Raw genomic sequence first — 17,051 nt, 5'->3', positions numbered from 1 at the left:
CTCCCAGAGCAGCCTTCAGCCAGTGAGAGATGATTGTCAGTGGGTAGATATCCCAGTCTCACATTCACTGGAGGGACAATTCTAAGGTTTTTTCCATATGGTTTCCCAAAGGATCCCTAGCAAGATTGAGCTTAGTTGTCTAGAATAATTACCAGTTCAAGAACCCATTTTTAATTGGCTTTCCCTCATCCTTGTGTAACTCACTCCACTTCATTCTCTCTTTACTCCAGCATCCTGGGAAACCTCCCAAATAAGCTATCTGTGTCTAAATAAAAATCTAAGAAATTGCTGTTGGGAGAACCCGAACTAAGACAAGAATCCTATTATACTAAAATTTTAATCGGATCATCTCTGTAATAAATTTTTGATAAGTTGAGTAGATAATCACATCAGTTGGTCGACATGCTAATAATTCTAATCTGTTTTTAATTTCATGACTTCCTTCCATTATCATGAGAATTGTGCTGCTAATATGAAGATAATTATATGTATCTTAGTATTTTTATCACCATACCTGACTCCTTTCATTATTAGAAAGTAAAGGATCTTTTGTAACATCTATTAAGTATTCTGTTGTAGAAAAGGGGGTAGTATTAATGACACTAATAATTTTCAAATTACGAAGAAAATGTACCTCAACAAAAAAATTGTTTAATGTAAGAAATACAGCCTCTTCATGTTTGCATGGCCCTTACTCTCAATCAATACAGCTCACACAATATTTTGCTCAAGATTTATTCAGCAAAATAGATATTTTTTGAAAAATATTGTTCACTTTCTTTCCCTGTCAGACTGTCTGTTGACACACTAGTGAATTGTTTATAAAATGAACGCTGTATCTTCCTTTCAGCTGACAGGTCCCTGTGGTTTGCTGTTTATTAGTTTTGTTTGTTGTGATTCAAAATGCAGGATCTGTTTTCCCCAGTGTTGCTGTCTTTTTTTCCCCTTTTCTTTTCTTTTCTTTTCTTTTCTTTTCTTTTCTTTTCTTTTCTTTTCTTTTCTCTTCTTTTCTTGGTGAACTAGAAGATAAACAGAATGTTCTTATTTACAAGTAACTATTGAGGTGTCCTTCAAACCCACTTTGAATTTCCATTAAGCTCTCCTTCCACGTCTCAAATCTTAAAAATGTAAAAGAATCTAATGCACAACTTGAGAAGTTGTTGGTTTTTTTTTAGCTCTTTGTATTGGAGTTGTACAATATAGAAATTTATTTTCAGGTCAGAAAAGTCATGTCATTGAAATCTCTTTAAACTGGCGGCATTGAAATGAGAGCAAAACTAATGGTATATTCAAAGCAATTATTTTTAGAAAGAAGCAAATTTTTGTCATTTATCTCCTCATCCATCTATCCATTCATCAAACTTGTATTAAATATGCTGGGTACTGAACTGGGTGCCAGAAATAGCAGAAATGAATATCTCAGTCCCTGACTTGAATAAGTTCAATCAACCTGAGTAAACAAACATGTAAAAGATGATTGAATTTTAATGTGACAGGTGCTATAATAGAGGTATTTTCTAGGGGCTGAGAAATGTGAGAGCGTAGAGAAGAATCTAATTCTCTCACGAAAACTTCATTGAGGTTATACTTGAGATGAGTCTTAAATGATGAGTTAGGCAGACAAAAGAAGGTGAGCATTTCAAGCACATGCAAAGACTGCAATAAAAAAACAATATTAATTTTGTATTGTTTTGTTCAGATTTTGTTGGAGAATGTTAATTCTTTGTCCTTCTGCAGTACAGAAAAGAATAGGAAAGAATCCATTCTGGCAAAGAAGATAAAGGTGTGCCTTAAAGAAATTTTGATTTTACACTACAGGTAATTGGAGTCCTAGATTTGAGCACATTAGCAATATTTGTGTTTAAGGGCCTGAGTTGGATCTGAAGTCACTATGGAGAATGATGATGGGAAGTAACATTATCACTGTTATAAATGTCACTATGTGAGAGGGCTTCCCTGACTATCTGAAGTCCCTGGCATAGTGACTGCCTCATAATGTGATTTTAAGAATGAATAAATAAATAAATAAATAAATAAATAAATAAATAAATAAGAAACACAATAAGGGGTGCAAAAGAACAAAGACTTGAAGACTGGAGATCAGAATGGAATGGAGTAAGAAGATATTCAAAAAATATTTTAAATACAAGATCAATATGATTTGGGGATAAATTTAAGGAAAGTAAATTGTGATCATTTTTTTTAAGTAAAAGTGAAAACATGAGGGGGGGGGATTGAGAAGTCCCTGAATTTACTACTTGGGAAACTGGTTTGATCATATTGCTATTAACTAACAAAGGTAACAGATTCAGAAATTGTTGTTGGATGTACTGTGCATATTCTAGGGAGTGCTTTTCCATAGAGAAGGGTATAAATAATAAGGTTAGTTTGTAACATTGTTTTAGATACTTTCCAAGATATTCAGGTAGACATATCCATTAAAACAGCTGATGATACATGATAGATAGATAGATAGATAGATAGATAGATAGATAGATAGATAGAGATATACAGTTTAGGAAATAGATCTGAGCAATATTTACAAGCATAGTAGTTATTAGTGTTCTGTAGCGGTAGCTGAATGACTGCTATGGATAAATTCCCCCCCCAAAAAAAAATACAGAGCAAGATGAATCAAAGGGCATAACAATATCTAATATAGGTCAATAAAAAGAGTAGAAAACCCCCACTAAAATTGGGAGTTCAAAGAAGTTCTAAAGAAAATGTTGTCAAATGTGACAAATGTCAAAGAGATCAAGTAAGGTAAGAGAAATGTAAGATTTCCAATTTATAATTCATATACTATTTTATTTGTGGCAATTGATGAATTACGTAAAAATATTCATGATTTCCAGATGAAAACTAAAAATTCTAAAAGTCAATAACATTAAACACAAATTGCTTTCAGTGCTACCACAGACATGGTAATATGTCATAAAAAACGTCACAGCTCCCATAAGCTGAGATGGTAATGTTTTGAATAGAGAAAATGAAATTCAAAGGGTGAACTGGCCACTGTTCATATATTTATATATCCCTATTTTCCTAAACAGAACTCATTTAGTTTGTATTTCTGGTCTTTTTATTTAATGTACAAAGTCTCAGAATTTTCCCTGAACACATAGTGATAAATGACTTAGAACTTCAAAGAGAAGCAAGGTTCTTCTACTCTCAAAGCTAATAATCTTCTAGCATTCCATTAGCTAGAATTTTTGTCTGACTAAGGGAGCAGAGATATATTTAATAACAGTCCTTTGCCTAGAATATATATATTTATATATGTATTCATATTATATATGTATGTATATTATAATATTAAAAATATTAGAATGAATTTTATATATTCTAATTATACAATATATATACTAAAATTATGTAAGTTGAAAGCTACTTTTGTATTTCAAATATATATTATATTTAACAGTGTTTCCTTTTTAAAAAATTATATAAGTAAGAAATTTGGGGTGCCTGGGTGTCTCAATTGGTTAAGCATCTGCCTTTGGCTCAGGTCATGATCCCAGGGTCCTGGGATCAAGCCCTGAGTCAGGCTCTTTGCTCAGAGGATGCCTGCTTCTCCTTCTCTTCCCTGCTCCTGCTCTCTCTTTATCTTTGTCACCATCTCTCTCTCTCAAATAAATAAAATCTTTTAAATAAAAATAAGAAATTTATTTACCCATAGGAAAGAAACAGAGCCTCACTGAAATAATTTCAATAAAATATATTTTTAAAAAAGATTTTATTTATTCATGAGAGACACAGAGAGAGAGGCAGAGACACAGGCAGAGGGAGAAGCAGGCTCCATGCCGGGAGCCTGATATGGGACTCGATACCCGGACCCAGGATCACGCCCTGAGCTGAAGGCAGATGCTCAACTGCTGAGCCACCCAAGCATCCCTCAATAAAATATTTTACTATACATAGGAATCATAAAAAATGGAAATATTCTCTCAAAAGAAAATCTTATCCCTCTTATAACATAAAAATAATATATAATGTTACATTCAACAACTATTTTAGGTGTATTTATAGAAAAACAATTTTTACTGTTATATCTTTATATTCTCATTGCTTATGACACTAGCCTTCGATCAATATTTAATAATGACAATAATTATACCGGCAATGAAAACCAAATAACCCATATTACTCTGGTCACACAGTTATCTCTCTGCCAGGATCTCACTATTACCTAAGAAAAGTAGTAATTACTATTCATTAACTACTTAACATGGGACATACTCTATGCTTAATGTCAATCCTATGTCATCTCAATAGTTTCAACATATTGTATTCTTGAGGTAACTGTTCTTGAGGTGTGTTCAGTTAAAAAAGTAGTAGAGCTAGTTTTTTCACTAAAGTCTTTTTAAGTTTGTTCTCTTAATCACTATGCTGAAATCAGTAAACTCAAAAGATAATTAACCAATCCATCTATCTGTTTAAAAAGTAGTCAGTACTTTCATTTCCAAGGTAAGACTAAGGCTGGAAACATGTGTTTGCTTTTTATCCACCCCTCTCATTACTCTTGAAAGATTCTGAAATACAAAGTAAATAATTTCATACCAGAGAAAAGAATAAGAGGAGCAGCAGAGAATATAAGTGATTTCCACAAACTTTTCAAAGATGAAGTTTATATGTGAGCAGATTGACAGATGAAACAGAGGGGAAAAAACTACAGGCTAGAATATGCCATAAAAATACTGCTGAGTAGGTGTGAAAACATTCACTTGAAAGTAACCTACGGAGGATTTGGGCTCAAAGTCAACTGATGCAATAAAAGAACCAAAGTGAGAAAAAGACTAAAAACAGGAAGATTCGTTAAAAATAGTACATAAAATAAATTTACCAGTCCTTTCTCTTTGTTTCTCTTCCAGAACCTCTGCACAGCCAGCCAGACTTTCCCTCAGTCATGACACTTGATAGAAAACTCTAGAACAATTGAAATAATCTGTTCAGAGGAAGCCAAGGTAGGACTCTAAAGTAAGCCTCAGAGCCAGAAGACCACAGTGATTAAATCTCTGGCTTTTTATGCAGGCATTCTAATTTGAATCCTAACATGGCCATTTACTAGCTTTGTAATCTTGAGAATATTGCTCAACTTGTCAGTGCCCAAACTTCATGTCTGTAAATGGATATAATAAGAGTATCTCAGGACTGTTGCAAGAATTCAATGAATATATACATATAGAAATAAAATATAGATATAGTTAGACAAAGGCACAGAGAGAGATGTAGTCCTAAGAATAGTTTCTGGCACAAATTTAACATTTTTTCCACCTTTCCTAGATCATTCCCACTGGCTTACAAACACTGACTTATGAATTCTCTAGTCCTAATGAAACAAATAAAAACAAAAACCTTTCTCAACCATACATCCCTCTCTAACTACATACCCATTTTCCAGTCTGCCTTAGAGCAAAATTTCACAGAATTGAAAATACAGTAATGGTATACATTCCAAGACCCCCAGGGGATGTCTGAAGCTGTAGATAATACAGAAAAATAAAAACAGGAAATGTTTTTTCCTATATATATATGTGTATCATACATACTTATGATAAAGTTATTTTATAAATTAAGCACAGTACAAGATTAACAACAATCAAAAATAAAATAGAATTATGTCAATATGCCATAACACAAGTTTTCTAAATGTGGTCTTTCTCTCTCAAAATATCTTATTGTACTGTACTCACCCTTCTTGTGATGATGTGAAACAACAGAATGCCTATGTGATGAGATTACCGGAGGGGCATGGCATAGGTTTGTGAAGACTCCTGACCTGATGGTTGATTAGGAGGAGGAGCATCACTTTCGCCACTCCAGGTTAAGGAAGCTTCAGAATGGAAAACCACAGCTGAGGAGTGCTCTGACTCCCTCTTCACCACATTCCAATATAATTTTCGCCCCAACCTCTACATTTATACTTTCAGAATAATGTCTGAAGAAGATCGTAAAATAAGAATGACTTTTCATCATGAACAATCAACAGATCCTTTATTAAGTTGGTAAAACAAAAAAGAATAGAGATGTAATCATGTTCTCTTGTTAAGAAGATCACTAACAGAACTATTTAAAAAGATTTCCTCTGGCGCTTGCTTCCACAGCACATGTACTAAAAAACTGGAACGACATAGAGATCAGGAACATTCTCCCTCTCTTTCTGTCCCTCCCTCACCTACCCAGAGCTCTCTTTCATAAACAAATAAATAAATATTTTAAAATAGAATCAAAAGGTTTTCTCTGAGCCATGGTTTAGGGTTAAGACAAAAGAGTTTACTGATCTTTACTTTTCATCACACACATACTTCTGATGTATTCAATTAGTTACCATGTATAGATATGATGAGAGAAAGTAACTTTAAATATATAACAGCTATTCTTTAGCTATAGAAGCTTAGCATTTCCCCACAGGAACCTATGAGCTACCTTTCAAAAAACAGTCACTGGACCTTTTCATCTCTAAAAAATAAAGAATTCAGTTACAATTATTCAATTGTATTTTATTGAATAAATTTATCCTCCTCAATTTTATTCAAGGAAACACTATTTCTGAATATTTGGGGACCTAATTTTTGCACAAAGGCCCTGAACAAAACAACAACTTTGGCATTCTAAATGTATACAATTCCCAGTGACAGCTTATAATCGGTATGCTTTAAAAAGTCATTAAACTAATAATACGAAAACACACGAAACTTTGTAATAACAGTAATAACCAACATTAGCCAATGGATGCCATGTGGCAAGAACTGGATCGGAAAATGGCCTGAATGAGATATAGAACAGGCTGTCTGGTTTTACAACCAACCATGCTGCAGGTGAAGGAGAGCAAGTGAGAGCCCCACACTGCCTGTCTTGGTCAGGTGAAGTACAGGAAAGGATTGCTTAACTTATACATATGACCCAGGAACAGAGAGTTCCTGTAGCTCATGTACACGAGTGTTCACATACATGCACATACATGCACACCCTCCTAGAGATTTTTTATCTGAAAAGATCCCATGTCTTTTCAAGTTGAGACATAATCAAAAAAGGTCCAACACAGGATCTATGTCAAAAACTATTAGTACATAGAAGGAAAGAAATAAGAATAAAAAAGCAAATGAAAATTTTCTGTGAAGAAGATGAAAATTGAGACAAAGAATTTTCCACTCAAAAAAATATATATTTATTTAAAAAGAACTCAAAGCAGAAGAAGCCCACCACAGCATGATAACAAAAAAAGATAATAGATGAGCTGAAAGGGAGAGTGAGCCTGTACATTAAAGTTAGAATTGATCACACCTAGATTTTTTTTTTTCTACTTCCATCCTGAACACAGAGGACTCTGGGCAAGACTCCTGCTCTGTGGAACAGATTCCATAAAATGGCTTTCACTCACTCATTTTACTTGCTGTAAAATATAAAGAAATAAAATCATTGTCCTCATTTTGTAATCATATCACAAAAGCGTTGAGCCAGCAATTCACACAAACCTGTATTTTTCTTGTCTGCAAAACCGCTCATGAGAACATTTTTACCTTGTCTAGACAGCCTTAAACTGTATGATGATCAACACTGGGTTATTTTAACCTTGACTCTAATTTGGGAGACAGAAATCCATGAGGAGGGAGATTAGTTTCCAGTGCCCATTCCAACGAATTAGGTTACTTTCAAGTTTTGTAAAAATAGTATAGTGTATGCTCTTAGAGCAAAGTGGAACAATAAACAAAAGCTAGAGTTAACTCACACTGTGACATTCCTTTCACTTACTGGTTTCTCCTACTTGTCTGTTGGAATGCTTACTTTGAGAGGGGTGAGCCTCCAAATTGTCCTGGACACAAACAGAAAAAAGCCCCAGACCCCACTTCTGGAGTTTCTGGTCTAGAGGAGGGATGGCCATAACCATTCACCCATTCATTTTCAAACAGATACCTCCCAGTTCCCTCCCACAGAGAGTGCTGAGCTTGATCTGCAATATTTTGAGATTTAAGTTTCTGGTTTACAGTATTTCTAAATCCTATGTTAAACTGAAAGTGGACTGCAGCAATTTCTCTCTACTTTCTCTGGGGAAAAAGTGCTAAAACCAAAACATGAATATTGAAAGGAAAGAGATCTTAAACGTAAACACATTAGCCTAAATATGCAAAGGAAAAGACTCCTAGGTAAAACACTCATTTTAACTTGGGAGAAATTAACTTCTCTCCATAGCAGTATCTCTGTATCTTCTCAAAATTCTGGAAAACATTCACATGGAAATGCCATTCCCTGGCTTTTTGATGAAATAGGGATGGCTCTAACCCAGTCTCCTTACTCTCATGATGTCCCATCATCATCAGTCCCTATACTCCTCTGGTCAGCAAAAAATCAGAAAAGAGAATTGTAAAATTAAGTGCAAAATATAGGAAATTGTTTAGATATTTAATAATAGCAAAAAAGATATAAATCAAAATAAATGAGTTCTGCTAGACAGTGTACAAGCTGTCTATTACCAATAAAAATATTATACTTTGTTTCTCCTACATTCCTCATTTATGTTAAACAGTAAAATGGTAATGACAGCAAATTTTATTGATAAGATATAAAGAAAAATATTTTCAGAATATAATAGAGATAGTGACATCTTAAGAAAGTTTACATTTTATAGGATAAGGGTAGATATGATAGATATTTGTCTAATGTTATATATTGCAATATGTACACCAGGGATAGATTATCTAGATTTTGCTCTGGATTTATTCCATGAATATCCACAACAGACAAGACCGAATGCCTGTGCAATTTAGGTACAAGAAAAATACAGATTAGATGGGGTACCTGGGTGATATGGACGTTGAGCATCTGCCTTTGGTTCAGGTCATGGTCCCGGGGTCCTGGGATCAAGTCTTGGGCCGTCTCCCCACAAGGAGCCTTCTCCCCACAAGAAGGCAGAGCCTTCTCCCTCTGCCTATGTCACTGCCTCTCTCTCTGTGTTTCTCATGAATAAATAAATGAAATATTTATTTAAAAAAAGAAGAATATAGATTAGAAATAACAATAGACAGAAGATAATTTACACATGTAAATTTCATTATATTCTTTTACTGTGTGTTTCTAATTATATAAACCAAAACAAAACAAAACAAAAAACTCACTTAGTTCTATCTAAAAAAGCATAGGCAATTGATAGTTCCCTGGGAGAAAGTGGAATATTACCCAGATTACCATTCCTTAAGTTCAACAACTATTTATTTAGTTGCAGTTTTGAAAAGTAGGATAAGAATCCATTAACTCATGTTCCTTCTGGGTAAAAACATCTGATAACTGCAGACAAGAAATGTTAATTTTCATGCTCTAAGCATAAAACAGTGCAAAGATACAGGTCCTATTTGGTTTTTAAATGCCATTTAAATGTGCCTTTGCATCTGAAATTTCTGCTTAAAATTTATATAACAATGTTCAATGATAAAGTAGTAAGGAATAACTTATTTTTCATGATCTAAGAAATAATGTCCCTAAAATGAAATTTTGGAACATTTAGGTACATGGAAACTTTGGGTACAGTGTTTTTTGGGAAAAAAGAAAAAGAAAAACTGATTGGTAGTTAAAGGTTTAAAAGGTTCTATTGAGCCAACTGTTTTTACTTGATATTGAATGAAATATCTGCCTAATAGCATATAACACATCAGTTCAATGATAGAAGTCTCATAAATTATTTTTCCTTTCCAAGTATGGGAATACAGGGGGTTCTATATCTGGCAATACTGTGTTTCATATGTTTCAATATTAAACAGATACACACCAACAGATATAATCTTTAGACCATAATATGAAGTGGACCACATTTATAGTTCTCTTTCTAGGTGTTTTAATGTACCTTCCCGTTTTCTTTTGGAAAATTCATTTCAGGAAAAGCTATGAGTACCTGTATGAAATCACTATTACTTTTTCCAGAGGAATGCCCATTTTTTGTTATTTCTACTTGAGGAATAAAGATTAACTGAACTTGAGTAAACAGAGGTATCAGGGTAGAGTGCAAAGAGCATGGGCTTTGGAATAAGACAATCTATGTTTGCACCCCTTCCTTAGCTATGATAACTGAAGTAAAGTATTTAATTCCTCTGAAGCATGATTTCTTGGTATATGCCTAACACCTGATACCACTCTTTTAGGATCATAGGCAAGATTAATTCAGAAAGAAAGCACTTAGCACAGAGCCTAGCATGAGGCGGGGGGCAGCTGCCTAGCTACTTATAAATGTACGTGTGCATATATGTAATAAGAAATAGGATTCTCTCTCCCTTTCTTTCTCCTACTCTCTTCCTCCCTCTCCCTCTCTTACTTCTTTTCTGCAACAGGTAAAGCTATCTGATCCATAAAGTAAAAGGTATTGTGTGAAAGTGTCTCCTTTTTCCATTTAACTATAGGAAACCTATGGCTTTAAAACCCATGGCCTCCTGAACTAGCTCCTTTTATTTCTCCAGGAATGAAAACATGTTTGTTGCTGTTAACATCTGGTCTTTTTCAATGCCTCACCAAGTTCTATTGTGGTGGGGGGGGGGGGGCGGCTGTGGAGGAAGAAAAATTGAGCTTTGGCTAGGATGAGGTTAAGAAGGGGATGCTAAAAGGATACCAGGATTCAGACCCCTGGAATGAATGCCATTCCTAAAAGAATTGCAGAGGAAAATGGCTGATTGGAAAATTTTGCAGTGCAAGATTCGGGAGGGAGGAAGACTTCTTTAAGGGACACCATTTAATTACCTAGGACCCATAATGGTTCCAGGGAACTGATGCTGCTGGTCATTTCATGAATCATTTAAGTGAGAACACTTGGTAGTCACAGAGAGCTATTTCTGCCAACTCAGTTCATGAAAAGGGATATTTCCCTGACTTTATGCAGGAGTCTCTACTGCATCTTCCCATTAACCAGAATGATGAATATAAGACTTCCCATTTTGTATCATTCAGCTACTCAACGCAGACATCTCTCAGCAACATTTGAAAATTTAAAATATCAACAATAGAGATCACAAGACTCTCAACTAAGTTCAGAGGAGATACTCCTGAATCTACATTTTAGGATAGCACCAGGACACTGGAGAGAGAATATCCATTTTTAATGCATACTTTATAATAGCTAACATCTATTTAGCTCTATGTGCCACACACTGAGCTAATTAATTACACACACTGATTTTTCACAGTAACTCTGTGGGGTAGGCACTACATTCTTTTCCACTTTACAGATGACATAATAGAAGTCTAAAATATTTAGAAAACTGCAAGTACTTCTCACGTGTCAGAAGTGACCCCAATGCCCATGCATTCAAACCCTATAAATGGATTAAAAGAGACCACTACTATAAATGGATTAAAAAACCCAAGAGTAGAAAAAGGACTAAGATGGGAAAATGGAGAAGTGGGGCAGTGGTGCTTCCCTATCCTGAACTCAAGCCAGTTTGACAGTTGCTAACTAAGAAGGGAATTCTCTTTTAAGAGTGGATGATACAGATGAATGTAGCTCTCTTGTTAAAAAAGAAAGCACTGGACACATACACCTCAGGCAATATAGGTGTGAGTGTATTTCCCAAATGCATTGTTTTCATTTAGTTGCTTGGTAGGCAGTTCCTGCTTTAGCTTCTGTGTTCTCCAAACCACAGATACACATATGTAGATCTCCATGAGATTTTCATGCACTGTCTCTTCATGGACGTGAGACAAGAAAATAATCCTCCACCCCAAAACACATAAGCACACACACGCGCACGCGCGCACACACACACACACACACACACACACACATTCTACCTTGGGGAACATGAAGGACACAGAGCACAGCAGCTCTGAAGAATCTATCTCCCACTGCCCAGCCTCTCCATCTTGAATCCCTTTATTGCTTTTGATGGATGAGGGACCAAGTTTCCAGCACCAGTTTCAGGGCATCTCCTTTGTAAGTCATGTCAGTAGTCTTTCTGACTTCATTTTATGTGTCGGAATAGACAGACTCTGTCCTCAGAGATGTGGCCAAACCTGAGATCATAAGAGAACTGTGTTAACATCAGTTGTTCCCCTCAAAAAAAAAGAAACTTTGAACTCTTTCTTTTGACAATAAACCCATCTTCTTATCTCTAAACTCTTCAGAAACTTCACTTTTTCATTGCTGGTTACACAACAGTAGATCTGTGATGAGGGTAATGACTCCCATTGTAAAGCTATGCAAATGAATTCCAAGTGTGCTGTCAGATGATGAAAGGAAAAATGATGACAATTTTATTCTACTTGTTCTTGAGTAAACATTGGTAAACTAATTACACGATACACCTCCACTGAATATCTATGAATGGAGCAAGAGTCTCTGATTACCGATTTTGTCTTTATTTCTATTTGATAAATTACATTTAATTATACTGTAATTAGGTAACACCTTTAGCATTAAAAAAAAATAAGCCATGTAATAAGGTATAATTTCTGAGAACAGCATAAATTCTAAAGATCGTAAATAAAGAGACCACATGATAACTGTGAATTCATCAGAACAGTTTCGTTTATATATTTTTTAAAAAAGACTGCTTTGCATAATATGGAATTTTATTCAAAGTGTCAGTTCTAGAATTCCTTATGAAAAAGCAATTGAAGAAACCAGTCTTACATGCAAATGCATTTTATAAAAGATAAAATTTACCTAGCTACTAAATGAAGCCTTGGAAATTAAAAAAAACTACCCACCAAATTCGCCTCTAATTGAAGCAACTACTAATTAAATCAAGTGCTTAACTAGTTAATCACAATTAAACAGTGGATTTCAAAGCCTCTTCCAGTTGACATTTACCAGAAATTATCTACTTCTCTCTCTCTTTAGTCCCCTCTCAACGCCCACTGCTTTCCTGCATTTCACATCCAAATCAGTAGGGTGAGATACCTGGAAATCATTTTCAGCAAAGTCCTTTTGACCAAGGATATTTCAGTATGACTTTCTGATCAAAATACAAGAAAATGACAGTGACCGCTTTCACAACTAATTTCCCTATTCTGTTACGTAAAATGCTAACAGATGTCAGACATGGCTGTTGGCAATATCAGCGGTGACTTCCAAATCTGGTAATTACCAAATTAGAGGCAAAGGGGCAGAGGAGGGAAGGGTATTGGTACCTTTCATCCAATTACTCATCTATAGTTTTCCTACCTGATATATATATTTAGAAGAAAATATTTACCCCATGCCACAGTAACTTTTGGGGAACACTGAAGAATCTTTTAGAATACATCAGAAATTATATCTTCCTTGGCAAGTCTTGGCATGAAACTTCTAATATTGTTCTCTTTGATAACTTTTTGTATACTAATGTTACAAAGCATCTATACTATATTTTCTTCCTTCAATATTATAATTCTAGGGTGATCAGAGTCTGTACTGAAAATAGCATTTAAAATCCATTTACCACCGCCATCTGGAATACTTGCCTCATTAACTGAAGATTTTGGATCATGGCCTCAATCTTCATTTCAACTCTTATGCTTGTCTTAGATGATTCCAAGTCAGAGTTGATGACCCAAAGGGCACACCAGTCTTTCATTACCACCTTGTGGTCTCTAAGACCACTACTTTATCTCATCTAACAACTCCTTTGGCCATATTCTGGACATTGCCATGTGCAAAACTTTCCCAGCTTTGGAATACTAAATCCAGATACCATCCTCCCTGAGAGCATCTTCCTCTCTTTCCATCTTGTTTCCTAAACCACTTCTGCTACATCTGTTTTCTTACCACACTGGGACCATTAATCCATCAACACCTCTACTTTATTCCTGGTATAGCAGCTCCACTTTTCATAATTTTTTCCTGCATAAAGAATGATGTGATGTGGCAGTCATTCCTATCAGACAAGACACAAGGTAAGGATTTCTAACTATTGAGAAAAGTAGCCAAGGAAAGAGAGAAAATGAGGAGAATAAGGACAAAAAGTAGACTTAACTGTCCTTTTCCCCCAACCAACTGGTGTTGAATTCCTTTATCAACAGGCCACTTGAGAAAGAAGAAATGAAGGCAAGACACATTTAGATGATGAGAAATATTCATGAAAATAATTTGAACTTTAATTAATGGAATAGTTGCTCCCAGAGACTATGTTTAATACAAGATTGAGTTAACTTCAATTGTCAAATTTGTTTTTCTACCCTCAGTTGAAATGGGAGGTCCACATCCAGATGAATTCAGAACTAAAAAATTCGGATAGATACTTTTGCACTAGAAATCATTGTGTGTAATTCCAATCTACCAATTAGTGCGTGTGACTGATTAGGTTACTCACCCTTTTGCTAATACTCTGAACATAATTTCCCTGTTGACCTTTGGTTATACCTCTCACAATATCCTAATCCAGGATGCATCTAGCCAACCATCTATCTCTCCTCTGTGCAAGCTGTGGAGCTAAGGGAAAAATTCATACACCCAAGGAGATTAAAACTATGAAAAACTAAATTGGGACTTCTATCCTGCCTAGAAATTCTGCTAGGTTTCTCTTGTAAACTCTCTCACCTCCTTGCCATTTCTTTTTCTCCCAAGAGATTATCTTGGAATCCCCATTTATCTATTTTTTCACAGAGAATGTAGAAGCCTTCAAAGATAACCAACCCAACTTTACACCACCGTATCCATAAGCCTACCTAAAATGGCTCCCTTTCTTCCCACTTTCTCCCTCATTATGATACATGAGGTATTGTAGGAGGAGAGCATGCAGAGGATGTGACTGCTGTTTGACTATCAAGGTGGATCCAGGCAACTTGGAGGTTCCTTACCCCTTCCTCTGTTCTTGGGATGTACATTCTACATTCTGCCCACTGTTCTAACACTAGGAGCCATATCAAGGGTGCAACATCAAGAAGCAGTGTGTTACTGAGACCATGTCTACATGACTGAATCCCATTAAGGCCTCTACATAAACTTCTAAGATCCTGGTGGGCAGATGCAGAGATCTGCTTATCTGGCAGTTACTCCAGACAAACCTCCTATGTTAAGTTCCCTTGCATATTAAACTTACCAGTCTGGAGGGGTCTGTTTCTTTGTTCAGTCTCTCCTTGCCCTTTATGTACAGAGGACAGTTCTGAATTTCATCCAGGGAATTCCTTGATGTCAAACCTAGCTTTTTCTCTTCATGGGAAATCCTCTTTAAGGAGTTTTCTATTTTTAATAGTCTTCAGTACTTTACTTTTTTTTTTTTTTTCTGTCTTCTATCTACTCTAACCTGAAAATCTGTCTCATCACACAATTAGCAACCTTTCTGTGTTCTGAAAATTCAGAGACTAGGTCTAGGGCAACTGAGAAAAATATCAACTTCTATTTTGCTCTCATGCAGCTGTCATTCCAACCAGGGAAAACCCTACAGCTTGATGAGCATAGAAAGGAGAGGGAGGCCCAGTATATGTACATCTTCTACAGTGACAGCCTCTTCTCTCTTCATCCCTCCACTCTCCATGTCTCCAACTCCTCCTCATTCTCCAACTACCTTAAAACTTTCTTAGTGTGGTTAGAAGACCCTCCTTACTTCACTGTTTTCTCATTGTGTTGCAGGTCTTCTCATTTGCATATCTTAATGTGATAGAACAGTAGTCTCCACAGTTGACAAAGTTCCACCCTCAGACTTAGAAGGCCAAACTAATTTAGCTAGGCCTTTAACTATCTGAAAATGGAAACATTGCCTTAAAATCATGTTAGCTTGTAAATTTACCTAATCATAGATTAAATACAATTTGTTTAAGTCACACATTACAACCCACACACATTCCATCATAGGGATCACCTTTCATAAGGCCACAAACAACAACCATGTATCTAAGTCCAGAAGGAACTTTTAATATTATTATTATTATTATTATTATTATTATTAATTTCAATATTCCCCTGGCTATTCAGTGTCTTTTCTGATTCCACACAAATCTTAAGATGATTTGTTCCAACTTTCTGAAGAAAGTCCATGGTATTTTGACAGGGATTGCACTGAATGTGTAAATTGCCCTGGGTAGCATTGATATTTTCACAATATTAATTCTTCCAATCCATGAGCATGGAATATTTTTCCATCTCTTTGTGTCTTCCTCGATTTCTTTCAGAAGTGTTCTGTAGTTTTGAGGGTATAGATCCTTTAAATCTTTGGTTAGGTTTATTCCTAGGTATCTTATGCTTTTGGGTGCAATTGTAAATGGGATGGACTCCTTAATTTCTCTTTCTTCAGTCTCATTGTTAGTGTCTAGAAATGCCACTGATTTCTGGGCATTGATTTTGTATCCTGCCACACTGCCGAATTGCTGTATGAGTTCTAGCAATCTTGGGGTGGAGTCTTCTGGGTTTTCTATGTACAGTGTCATGTCATCTGCGAGGAGGGAGAGTTTGACTTCTTCTTTGTCAATTTGAATGCCTTTTATTTCTTTTTGTTGCCTGATTGCTGGGGCTAGGACTTCCAGTACTATGTTGAATAGCAGTTGAATAGCAGTGGTGAGAGTGGACATCCCTGTCGTATTCTTGATCTTAGGGGAAAGGCTCCCAGTGTTTCCCCATTGAGAGTGATCTTTGCTGTGGGCTTTTTGTAGATGGCTTTTAAGATGCTGAGAAATGTTCCCTCTATCCCTACACTCTGAAGAGTTTTGATCAGGAATGGATGCTGTATTTTGTCAAATGCTTTCTCTGCATCTATTGAGAGGATCCAATGGTTCTTGTTTTTTCTCTTGTTGATATGATCTATCACATTGATTGCTTTACGAGTGTTGAACCAGCCTTGCATCCCGGGGATATATCCCACTTGGTCATGGTGAATAATCTTCTTAATGTACTGTTGGATCCTATTGGCTAGTATTTTGTTGAGAATTTTTGCATCCATGTTCATCAGGGATATTGGCCTATAATTCTCCTTTTTGGTGGGGTCTTTGTCTGGTTTTGGAATTAAGGTGATGCTGGCCTCATAGAACGAATTTGGAAGTACTCCATCTCTTTCTATCTTTCCAAACAGCTTTAGGAGAATAGGTATGGTTTCTTCTTTAAACGTTTGATAGAATTCCCCTGGGAAGCCATCTGGCCCTGGACTTTTGTGTCTTGGGAGGCT

General features: G+C 35.7%; 2 long non-coding RNA genes across 2 annotated transcripts in view; one reads left to right on the top strand and one right to left on the bottom strand.

Annotated features, from left to right (window-relative positions):
* LOC119866727 overlaps nt 1–17,051 on the top strand; it is an 83,821-nt gene that overhangs the window by 25,291 nt on the left and 41,479 nt on the right. The window contains exons 3-4 of the long non-coding RNA XR_005381160.1: nt 1,738–1,818; nt 4,872–4,964. This is a non-coding gene — a long non-coding RNA (uncharacterized LOC119866727). The remainder of the gene's footprint in view (nt 1–1,737; nt 1,819–4,871; nt 4,965–17,051) is intronic.
* The window catches only part of LOC106558030, a 33,004-nt gene continuing 24,848 nt past the window's right edge, over nt 8,896–17,051 (bottom strand). The window contains exons 6-7 of the long non-coding RNA XR_005381159.1: nt 11,767–11,988; nt 8,896–8,954 (exon numbers count right to left, since the gene is read on the bottom strand). This is a non-coding gene — a long non-coding RNA (uncharacterized LOC106558030). The remainder of the gene's footprint in view (nt 8,955–11,766; nt 11,989–17,051) is intronic.

Source organism: Canis lupus, chromosome 29 (genome assembly GCF_011100685.1).
Source record: "Canis lupus familiaris isolate Mischka breed German Shepherd chromosome 29, alternate assembly UU_Cfam_GSD_1.0, whole genome shotgun sequence".
Taxonomy (NCBI): Eukaryota; Metazoa; Chordata; class Mammalia; order Carnivora; family Canidae; genus Canis; species Canis lupus.
The sequence above is the reverse complement of the archived record's forward strand: the minus strand, read 5'-3'. Positions and strand labels throughout refer to the sequence as shown.